Raw genomic sequence first — 12,427 nt, forward strand, 5'->3', positions numbered from 1 at the left:
ATAATGTGAAGAAGGATTTGTTTTGGTCTGATCCAAATCAATTACTGATTTTCATGAACAGGACAGCCCTTGGCAGGTCACCTTTCCACAAGGGATATAATATTAAGAAAAGGGTCTCTCCAAAAGTTGCTAAACTACAATTCCCATCATCCCTGACCTTTGGCCATACTTTTGGGGGCTGGAGTAAAGTTCCCCATGCTTCTTCTAGGAATACTGGAGACAAGTTGCTACTCCCCATCACAAGTCAAGCATTTGCAAATGTCTTCTCTGTTTATTTTATAGAAAATATTATCTTCTACTCTGACAGCTTATCCATAACCCAGAGGGAAATGATATCTATGTTGCTGTCAGCATTGTTCAGTTCAGGAGAAAGAGATCTGGCAGAGGAATCCTATACTACAGCATAGTTGAGTTCCAGGACTTTGTCAACGCATTTCAGGTAAATGGATTCAGCTGAAATATAGTCAAACTTAATCCACAAGATGTCTGGCCAGTTTTCTCTCTGACGTATGTTTTCTGATCTTTACGTCTATTGCAGTTAGTTCTTTGACCAAGGAGGGGTTGGTTCATTTTATTTATTTTTGCAAATGTTACAGTGAACATTTTCCCTTATATTCTTCTGTAGGCACTCTAGTGAGTTAAGAATGCCACCTATAGTTCATCATTGAAATAGCTCCAAGAGGAGAAAGAAAGAGAAAGAGAAAGAGAAAGAGAAAGAGAGAGAGAGAGAGAGAGAGAGAGAGAGAGAGAAGTGTGGGTGGGGTGGGGTGGGATACCTTCCATGAATATCAACCAGGGATGTTTGATGACAAGGATCTTTGAGATTTCTGTTACATATGGCAATGTTTTCTGACTAAGCCGCAGATGGAAACTTAGCAATCAACTGGTTTCTGTATTTCCTGAACATTGCAACACAATTCTTTGTTCAAAAATGTATCAAAATAGGTCTAAAATGTTTGAGAGAAAGGTGCTTTAAAATACATTTAAAATAATATGTATATGCTAATTACAATTTTTTAATTAATCTAGAAATCAGGTGAGATAGATTTATGAGAGCACACATTCAAATGGGATGAGCAGTTACAATAGCCAGATTCATCCATACCATCAAGTTCCATCAAGTTGCATTCCAATCCATTGTAACAATTTTCAGAACAATTTCCGTGTGTCTGTTGCAGCAAAACCAACAAAGCATCTTGTGCCACCTTAAATTTTAATAGATTTTATTACAGTGTCAGCTTTTGCAGACTAGCATTCAGTTCATCAGATGAATGAAGAGTTATTCTGAGTGACAGCTTTATTTGTTAGGGGTGGGCGGGCAGCTTAACAGTGAGGTTAAAAAAAAAAAAAAGGATTTGCCTACACAGTTTCCAAATTCCAAAGGGATGTTATAGATGATAATTCCAAACTGTTAAAAAAAAAGGCATATGGCATACTTTTGGAATGGGAAACTAAAGATTAGGAAGTTAAATCAGTCATTGGCAGGATTTAAATAAACATTTGCAATTTTATTTATAAAAAAACAAGCAACTTAACAGTACGATAATACAGAAGTATATATAAACAGCGGAATGTAATATGAGATGTAATAAACCAGGGATGGAAGTTGAGGGAAGTCAGCAGGGAAGGGGGAAATCGAAACCTGAATGTAATGTAATGATTACAGATATTGTAAAAATGAAAAACCCAATAAAAATGAATAATTAAAAAAAACAAAACAGTGAGGTCAAAGGGAAATGAAATGTGGCTGTCCAGGCCTCTCTATCTGCCCCTTGGAATTCTCCCATGGTCATACCTTTCACAGGACCTGATCAACACCCTCTCCAGTACTTTTGCCTGGTTGGAATGTATCCTTGAACTGTAATGATGCCTCTTGCTTGTCATTCTGGAGAAATATATGCAGAGAGAACCACCTGACTTTTCTGTAGTTGGAATGTAGACTACTGTGCAATAATGAGTCACACCCATTACCCCACCACCACTGGAATCTCATTCCCAGTGCCTTGCAGACCATTTTCTATAACTTCCATGAGACATATGCACCTGATGATTTGCCCTGCTCTAATTCTTTCCTGTCCAACCCCTCAAACCAGCAACAATATTGTAAGGGTGTGTGTGAAGGGACCTTGTTCCCTAGGAGTTGGCTCCTATATGTCAGATATAGAGCCCTGGAGGGTCTCATTTGGTCCCCGGGCCTGCAGTACTCCATCCCTATACTAATTAGAGGGAAGATGTGCATGGGAACCTCCTACGGGAAACTTGCCCAAGAATTCCTACACACACAATTAAACAAAAAACTGGAGCTATGCCTGGAGGTGGGGATGCAGTGCCACAACATTTAATAAACCAGCTCTAAGTGAGTTAGAAGAAGCCTTGAAAGACAGGTATGCATGCCAAGTTTGCTTTCAAATTCTTGACAAACTCCTGCTTAATAAATAGCAATTTGCCGTGTCGGAAAGCTGAACTCTCTGCTTTGGCTCACTCATAACAAAGACGCATATTCAGAGTCGTGCTGTTTCATGACCCTCCTGAGTTTCTGTTTGAGAACTCCTTGGAAACAGCTGCCACTTCCTCACAAAGCACGTGAGGCATAACCCAAGCAATTTATTGAATTATTCATTAGATTGAGAGAATAAATAAAAAGGTGGGTATAAGAGGGTGGTTGTTTTATCAGGGAGAGAGGAAGTTGTCAGAGAGTGCTTTTTATTTATAGGTTTATTACAGCTTGCATTTGTCTCTGTGAAAAGCATACAATTTTCTCTATTGGCCGCCATAACTCAGGACAGAAAGGAGAGCTGTAAATACTAGAAATTTGGGGTTTTCTGGGACTATGGTCTCCTATTTTTAACTTGCATTTTAACATGGAGGTAAAACATTCCTTTGACAATGTACAGATATTAAATAAAGATCAGGGGGATACAGCAAGCAGAAATTATTCAAGTACTAGAGGAAAAAAATTGCTCCAGGCTACTCTTTCACACATTGTTGCTCAAGTCAGGATTATGATATGACAGTTCTAACTCTGCTACTGACATTCGAATAGACTATTACATTATTTACTTTTTGTAAAATAACATTCTATTACAGCTCCCTCAAGGCCCACTGCTGTTTTTAGTTTAAGGGGGAAAGATTCTCTTTGCCCATGTTGCTGAGCTTCCAATTTGCTAATGCAGCTCTGGTGGAGACCACTATTAAGATGACTGATGCAATGCCATACTCTCTGTTTCAGGAAAGACTGCATTCCTAGATTGAATTAAATCAGCAAGAAATCCTTCAATGTCTTTGCATGAATGGGTATAACTTGTCCAACCTGAGTGCATATTTTTACATAATTAGAATCTTGGTGTAGGTGGTGCCCGTTACAAGGTATACATCTGAACCCTCATTTTTGTCTACCATGTGTATAGACCCAACGTACACTCTTGAAAGTAATGCCACCTTTTGTGTAATGTCAGGTTGTGCATCCATTTAAAAAATGTGTGCACACCTTTAACCCTTAAACCTAACAAAGAACTTGCCACACCAGGAAGTTGGAAAAGATTGGTTAATTACACATAAATGAAAGAGACAAAAGTATTTAGTTGCTGCTTTAGACAGTGAGATATATATATATATATATTCTAAATAAATATATAGCAGTGGGTTGCAGGGTGCTTTCTTCTTGGGAAGTAATATCCCTCTGCTGTGCCAGGTAACATTCCTATGCCCTGTCACAGAGGGGAGTGCGTTTTTTCATGGTGATAATAATACACAGATTATTTCATTTTCTACAGACCCTCTCCTATGTTCTCTTTCCATTATATTAATAGGTTTTGGTAACAGATAGATAGCTAACAGAAAGAAATAGTGCTAGTTGTCCCAAAAGGTAGTAGAGTAGTTTTTTGTCATATCTAATAGGCTTGTTATATGGGATATGACACTGAGTAAGAATTCAGGCCTGTGATTTTTATCTCCTGACTTAAACATCTGGTTCTGCCCTTCTCCCAACCAACAGCCCCAGGAGATTAAGCCTGGATCCCTCACACAGTTACTTTTAAAGATGCTTTTTAAGATGGTCATCAACCATGGTCAGGTTACATAATAGTTCATAGCATTTCCATACATTTAAATGCTAGCTGTAGCTAGCACTTGAATAGAATAGGCAACCTGAATTTACGGTTAGGCTTTAAACAGCATGCTGAATAGTTTTAATGTACTATAACCTGCAGATAACTTTCATGTAATTTGGTTTGTAAATGCTAACAACTGGAATCCCCTTTTTATTTATTGCAAAGGCTAGCATATTCATCAACTTGCCTAATTAAAATTTAGCAATTAATGAGCAGGGGCAAAATGGCACAATGAGGTCAGAAGCAACCTAAGCAAACTTATCATAAATGCAGAGCATTTTAGAGTTTCTAAAAAGTTCATTCTTTGCTTAATTAACAGATCTAATTACAGTCCTGACATAACAGAATGCAAAGCGTTCTCTTTCAAAGACAAGAAGTCAAAGGTTTAATAGAGCAGATAACCTTCTTTTTCAGAATGCTGTGACAGAGCTGAGCACAAGGGGAGGGAGCGATTTTACCAAGCAGTCAACAGGGTTGATGCAATGGCTTTGACAGAAATTAAAGCTAAGCAATACACAGGAATCCCAATGCAACAAAGGAATTGAAAGCGAATAAAAACTCTCATGTATCTTGGGATCTGAACTAACACCAAGTCAAGGCATTTGATAATCTCCTTTCTTAGCACGATGCCAGTTCTTATTCTGTGACCTCTACTGGCTACTTGTGAAAAACAGTTTCATGTTTCAGAGATAGCAAGTTTTGTAATTATCACCTTATTGATCTAAAATGCAAAAGGCAGACACACACACACACACACACACATTCCCACTCCCTCTTCCCTCTTTGCGTAAGACAAAAACAAAACAAAACCCATGTATTGATGCTTGTTGACCACAAGGTTTCAGAAACTCATTCCAAAAGAGATTATAGTGTATTCAGCTTTGTCCAGATTTAACTGTGTGGTCTATGAAAGAGAACAGAACACTGATTGGAAACTTATAGAGTCAAGGCAGAGCCTTGCTGAGCTGATTTTGTACAAACAAACAAAAGCTTTGAAACTCCATGTAGGCAATATAGTTCCTAAGCATGAGGACAATGAAAGCCAGTTGGCTGTTGGCTGTTGGTTTAGGCTTCAAGATTAATCCCACTTACGTGGCAGTAAGATCTGATAGAACTTACTTCTAAGTAGACATGGTTAGGATTGTGCTAATAGGCACAAATCCTATATGAGTAATCCCACTAATCAGAATGAGACATCTGAAGAAATTAGCAATCCCTATGGTAGAGAATCCTTAAATTACCCAGTACTGAATCATGAAAGGCTGCAAAGGCCCATACTGCTATTTTGAACTGTGTGTAGTACGACCAAGAACCAGAACTTTGTCCTAGTAGTAAACACCATAACTAGCAGTCACAAGTCTTAATGTGTTAACAGCACTCTATAGAAGTAGGTATCAAGACAGATGTTTCAACCCTTGACATGTGGGTTTCACTGACAATTATCAGGTTTAACAGGCACACAGTATTTCTCTAAGCAGCAATGAAAACAAATTCACAGCAAACTGAAGGCTGTGATGAATGTGATTCGAAGTAAGCCCTCTACAAGCATTATGTCTACACGTTTAATTAAAGCATGAACAGGTCCACACCCAATAGCCTTGCCTACTAGTGTGTGCCTGTACACCATGAACATCTGTAGGATAGAAATCTTCATGCATATATGAACAGCCTTCATATATGCTGCAGACTGAATATGTACATGCCAGGAAAAGGGGCTAGGAAGCACAGCACCACACATACATTGACTGAATATTTGAGCACAATTTATGAAGAGGACTCTAGCAATCTAAACACATTCCCACCCAGTTAATCTCATCTACTTTCCACCCTCTTCCAGTTGTCAACTGACAAAGAGTGGTGTTCAGCTGAATTTCCCTCACAGTAGACCCATTGAAATTAATTGACTTAATTTAGGCTTGCTCATTAATTTCAATGGGTCTACTCTTAATAAAACTTGTCTGGTGGGTGGGATTCACCCCCATCCCCACCCTATCTATTACTTGATGTGTCCTTCAGTTTTTTATTACATGGCATTCCATACGTCAAGCGATTGCCTCCATCGCCCTTCCAAACAGAAGCCTCATGCACAGTTCCTTCAATGACTACCTGGCTCCCCCCCCCTTAATAAATGGAATTCTAAGCGACATATTTTTGCTCCTGACACTTCCAAAGGCAATTTTTATAAATGGGTTTCTAAAATAACAAAAGTAACAACTAAAAAAAAACACCACTTCTTAATGTCTGAATGCCCTGTGAAGATGTTAATCACAGGCAATATAAACTCAAGCCAAAAAGAGCCATTTGGTTTCCTGAATTTATTGGAAAGCAGAAAGCAGCAGGATCCACTCTCTCTTTTTGCTTTATTTTCTGGCATTGAAGAGCTTTCAACCTTCAGACAGTATCATTTATTAATAGTAATCCGAGCAAGCAAAGTTGTTAGCAATAATGTATAGCCCAAAAACGCTATATGAAAGAGCAATAAATCGGACTAGGGTGGAAAAGAAAAACCAAAACAAAACAAAATATCCCCACATTCCATGATCAATCAGCTTTCACACTTTATATTTATGCACTGAGTTCAAGCCATAAAGCAAAGGTAAAATATTTGGCCTCTTCAGTGAGAATTCCCACCCCCTCAAGATGCAAGGAGGGGGATTCGTATAAAAATACCTTTGAACATTCTATGTAATCTCTCTCTAGTTTCGTTTTCCCTTTGTTTTCCCCTACCCCCTCATCTTTGATTGTAGAGAAACAATAATAATAGGATGCCATCTCAAAAAATAGCCTTGATTTTGTCCTTTTTTAAAGGACTCATTCTCCTTGTATGAGCAAAAGCGGGAAAAAGAAAAACTCCAAGACATGAAAGGTACAAAGTATAGTATGAAATAAAAGGGACTTTTAAGGTCACTTTAGGGGGACTTTTTCAGTCACTTCCACACAAATACATTTAAAGATGTCTTATACCATATGATCAGTCATGGTGCCCCGCCCCCCAGAATCCTGGTTACTGTAGTTTATTAAGAGTCCTGGGAATTAGAGCTCTGTGATGGGTGTCCTAACTCTAAACACCATTAAAAAGCTGAATGTAAGTGCTGCCCTGGAAAAGGATGAACAGAATCCAAAGGCTTCTCATTTCCTGAGACCAATGGAATGGACTAGAGAGGTTTTAAAAATATATTCATGTCTGGAGAATGTGGCTAGAGGGGAGTTCTTTTAGTCTTAAGAACAGCAGTCACCCACTAAAATCCGTTGAAAAAGATTCAGGATAAGGGACTTCATTGCACAAAACATACTTGATTTATGGAACTCTCTGCCAAAAGGTAGAGAACTAACCTCTATGAATTGGTTCAATCCCCAAGGATGCATACTAAACCCATGCCCATTGTGACACCTTTTGGCAGTTGTTGTTCAGTTGTTCAGTCGTTCAGTTGTGTCCAACTCTTCGTGACCCCATGGACCATGATGAATCCCAAACCGGAATTAAGATTGCCGGAAAAAATATCAACAACCTCAGATATGCTGATGAAACTACCTTGATGGCAGAAAGTGAGGAGGAATTAAAGAACCTTTTAATGAGGGTGAAAGAGGAGAGCGCAAAATATGGTCTGAAGCTGAACATCAAAAAAACTAAGATCATGGCCACTGGTCCCATCACCTCCTGGCAAATAGAAGGGGAAGAAATGGAGGCAGTGAGAGATTTCACTTTCTTGGGTTCCATGATCACTGCAGATGGTGACAGCAGTCACAAAATTAGAAGACACCTGCTTCTTGGGAGAAAAGCAATGACAAACCTAGACAGCATCTTAAAAAGCAAAGACATCACCTTGCCGACAAAGGTCCGTATAGTTAAAACTATGGTTTTCCCAGTAGTAATGTACGGAAGTGAGAGCTGGACCATAAAGAAGGCTGATCGCCGAAGAATTGATGCTTTTGAATTATGGTGCTGGAGGAGACTCTTGAGAGTCCCATGGACTGCAAGAAGATCAAACCTATCCATTCTCAAAGAAATCAGCCCTGAGTGCTCACTAGAAGGACAGATCCTGAAGTTGAGGCTCCAGTACTTTGGCCACCTAATGAGAAGAGAAGACTCCCTAGAAAAGGCCCTGATGTTGGGAAAGATGGAGGGCACAAGGAGAAGGGGACGACAGAGGATGAGATGGTTGGACAGTGTTCTTGAAGCTACTAACATGAGTTTGGCCAAACTGCGAGAGGCAGTGAAGGATAGGCGTGCCTGGCGGGCTCTGGTCCATGGGGTCACGAAGAGTCGGACACGACTGAACGACTGAACAACTGAACAACAACTGCCAAAAGGTGTCACAATGGGCATGGGTTTAGTATGCATCCAGAGGGGATTGAACCAATTCATAGTGGTTAGTTCCCTCAATGGCTATTAACCATGAGGTCTAAATGGAACCTCAGGGTTCGGTGTCAGTGGATGTCAGTTGCAGAGAAGAAACAGTGAAGGATGGTGATTTCATATCCTGCTGCTGTTGCCAGAAGAATGTAGTTACCACATGTGGGGAAACAAGGTTGTATTAGATGGAACTGTGGGCTGATCTAGCAGGACTTACCTCCCCCCCCCCAAATTGAACCCTCCCTTTACAGTGCTACTGTACTTCGGTTTAAGAACAGCCCTGTTTACAAATGATTCGGTTTACGAACTCTGCAAAACCAGAAGTAGTGTCCCGGTTTGTGAACTTTACCTCAGTCTAAGAACAGAAGCCAAATGGTGGAAGGGTACCGGTGCGGGAGGCCTCATTAGGGAAAGCGCGCCTTAGTTTAAGAATGGTTTCGGTTCAAGAACGGACTTCCGGAACGAATTAAGTTCATAAATCGAATTACCACTGTATTTTATTTTGCTCCTCTGGAAAATAAAACAAGCAAGTTATTCTTTGTTACTCTGTAACTCTTGATTATAAGCTGAAACTATGTTGTATGAGTCTCACAAAATGCTTAGTAGATCCTTATCCCTTATTGCCCTCTACTGTGCTCTGAGAAAGTGTGAGATGGATGGCCTGTAATAAGCTATTCAACAAAAGAGGGCTGTGAAGAAACTGCCATTGCAATTGGCTGATGTCAAGTGGATTACAGAGACCTAATCCATATCATCAACTGTTTGCCAGATCCCTTTTATTGTAGGGCATGTGCAGTTTGGTTTGAAATGAGAGCTGGCAAGAGCTCAGAGAAGCGCAAGAGACTTATTACAAAGCATATGCAGAACTGAGCCCCAGGCTTCTAACCTGGAGAGACCTTCTTAGGCCAAACTCATATCAGAGGTTTATAAAAATTTATGACAACAGAAAGGATATTACCTTTTTTTCCCTCCTCATACTCCTAGAACTTGGAGTATTCATTTGAGGCTGCAACACTAATCACACCTTCTTGGCACAAGCACCACTTATATAACTGCAAGTCAAGAGGTGGTAGATTCAGGAAAGCTTTTTAAAAAATCACTTTCAAAGCATAACCAACTTATGGAATTGACTGTCTGAAATGGTGATGTCTGCAAGCTTTGATGAGTTGAAAAATTAAAAGTATCAGAGAGAAGTAGCTAACAACAAGGCACCTGGCAACTAATTCTATTGAGCCTTCATCTCACCATATATGGGAGGAATAAGTACAGTATACCTCAGCTCTGAATGTGAGATTACTGGGAACAAATATGTGTGGTGGAGTGGGGATTATCAACAATCAAATGAAAATACTTGATCTTCAGCTGGGCAAATCTGATAGCTCATCATATCAGATCCATTTGTCTTGCAAATGGGAGGACTGACATGTAAGCAAGAGACTCACACTAAGCACAATAAGCTATTGATCCCCATCTTTAATATCAGCACTGATTTTCTCCCAAAATGTCCATCTCAGCAATAAAGGACAATGGGAAGATGGCTGTGTCACAAATGTCTTCATCTATGGCTTTAGTGTTCAAGTTCATAATTACACAGAGAGTCTCCAGGGAAATTTGATATTGAATGTGAAATCAACTTTGTCTTGGACCTTTTATTACACTTCTCTCTCTTTTTCAAACTTTTTTAAAATAGGGAAATCACGTGCCAACAGTGGCAGCCCAAGACATCTGCTTGTGGTAAGTGGAGTCCAAATAGGCTGCTGGGTGCAGCATTTGTCCCTCTTGTTGCTGCAGTTTTAAAAAGTCTTGTTTGAGACTCCAGTTCCTCTTGCCTTCATCTACCTGCCTCACGTTACAAAGGGCCTCATTTCCTCCTGCGTACCAGAGCAATGACTGTAAATTTTACCTGTGTATAGTAGGCTATACACACTCACACACCTCCATCCAGGCAAACCAGATTCATTATTACACTCCAAGTAGTCAAAAGCACTCAATGAGGATTTGAAGGAGTCCAGTTGGGTGTGGTTTAACAGTCAATCCCTCCTCCCAGAGAACTCTGGGAAATGTAACCCTGTGAGATGAATAGTGGTTTCTTAACAACAACAACAACAACATTTATTTATACATACATACATACATACATACATACATACATACATACATACATACCCCGCCCATCTGGCTGGGTTCCCCCAGCCACTCTGGGTGGCTTCCAACAAAGATTAAAAATACATTAAAATAAGAGCTCTTAGCAGCCTTAACAAACTACAGTTCCTACAATTCTTTGAAGGAATCTGTGATTGTTTAAAGTGGTCCGATACTGCTTTAAATATATAGTACAGGTGGGGCTATCTAAAAGCTACAAAGCAATATTGTCATACACTCAAAATTCAGAACACAAGGGAAATTCAGAACACAAGCATTTGGCAGGTCAGTAATTTGCACCATTCCACAGTGCCAGGTTATGGCAGGGAGACCTCAAGACAGCATCATGCTTCAACTTCACCATAGGTACTGCACTGGGGTGATCCTTATAAAACAAAGTAGCACATTGTACAACAATTTACAGCCCATGTTATATTGTTGTTGCCAATGTGCTTATGCATGTTACCTCATGCAAACATAACAATACAGTGGTACCTTGGTTCTCAAACTTAATCCGTTCCAGAAGTCTGTTTCAAAACCAAAGTGTTCCAAAACCAAGGTGCGCTTTACCATGGAAAGTAATGCAAAATGGATTAATCCGTTCCAGTCTTTTAAAAACAACCCCTTACCTGCACTGATGATAGTCATTATTTGTATGGTGGGCATTTATCCATTTTCGCAGTCACATAATCAATCAATCAATAGCTGCACTGGGATCCACACAGTGACAAAAACAAATTAACTGAAAAAGCCTAAAAAAAAAAAAACAACGCAGAATAAATAGCAAAAACAAAAGCTCCAAATATAAGCTCCAAATATCACCTCAGAACACTACAATTGGAAATGGAAGGCTTGAATTACAATGGGGGGATGCAAATTAGCAGTGCAACAGGAAACACAGTGAGACTTAAAACGGAGCAAGTTCGGCTTGCGAAAAAAAGTTTAAAAACCGGAATGAGCGTTCCCCACATCAAATGGGGTGCGCATGTTGCGAGGTTGCGGGGAGACCCATTGAATCACGGTGGCAGCTCCTGGCAGTTGGTTTGGCTTTGCCTTCCCAGGTTGGGATACCTGTGGACTCCACCTACTCTAGCAGCCGCCCAATCTCGGCTGGGGAGGTGTTGCCAGGGGGATTGGCCAGGTAGAAGGTGGGATTATACAGTACACACAATAGAACCTGAGCCATACCTGGGAAGCGGCCGTTGGATTCAGAGCTTCCGCACCCTCCACTCCCTCAATTGACACTTACTTTGCAGGTTTAACCACCTTTTTCCACAGCCACACAGGCACGCAGGCGCTGCTATGACAAGGTCGCTGTTGAAGGGCCGGAAAGGAATTTCCCTGCATTGGCAGGTTTCGCCTTTCCCGTAGCAATTTGTCACAACTTTGGCGGTTGCAGGCCTTGAGCAGAATCCTTTAGTCATTTATAGGATTGGGGGGGGCGTGGGGCGGTGAGCCCCGCCCCCATTGCGGCAGCGATAACAGGGTTCCTGTTAAAGGGGTCTCAGGGGGAGGCATTGACCAAACGCCCAGGATCGTCACTGCCCTCCCCTTCCAGCGGCAGCAAACATAGGGGGGTGGGCTATCTGCTTGAACATATGTTCTCCAGACTATCCCACTTCCCAATCATGCTGGATAACCTTGAAGTTACCCAGAACCCCGGCTGGGAAGGATAAACGCCCAATGCCTGAGCCAAGGTCTTCCTACATCTGAAATATTAATAAAGTTGTGGCCAATTTAATCCCATAGAATGTTGTCATAAGTCATTATTTCCCTCAGGGGCTGCCCCGGGGTACGGGGGGACTTTGCCTGGCCACGCAAC

The sequence above is a fragment of the Lacerta agilis genome, chromosome 8, assembly GCF_009819535.1.
Source record: "Lacerta agilis isolate rLacAgi1 chromosome 8, rLacAgi1.pri, whole genome shotgun sequence".
Classification (NCBI taxonomy): Eukaryota; Metazoa; Chordata; class Lepidosauria; order Squamata; family Lacertidae; genus Lacerta; species Lacerta agilis.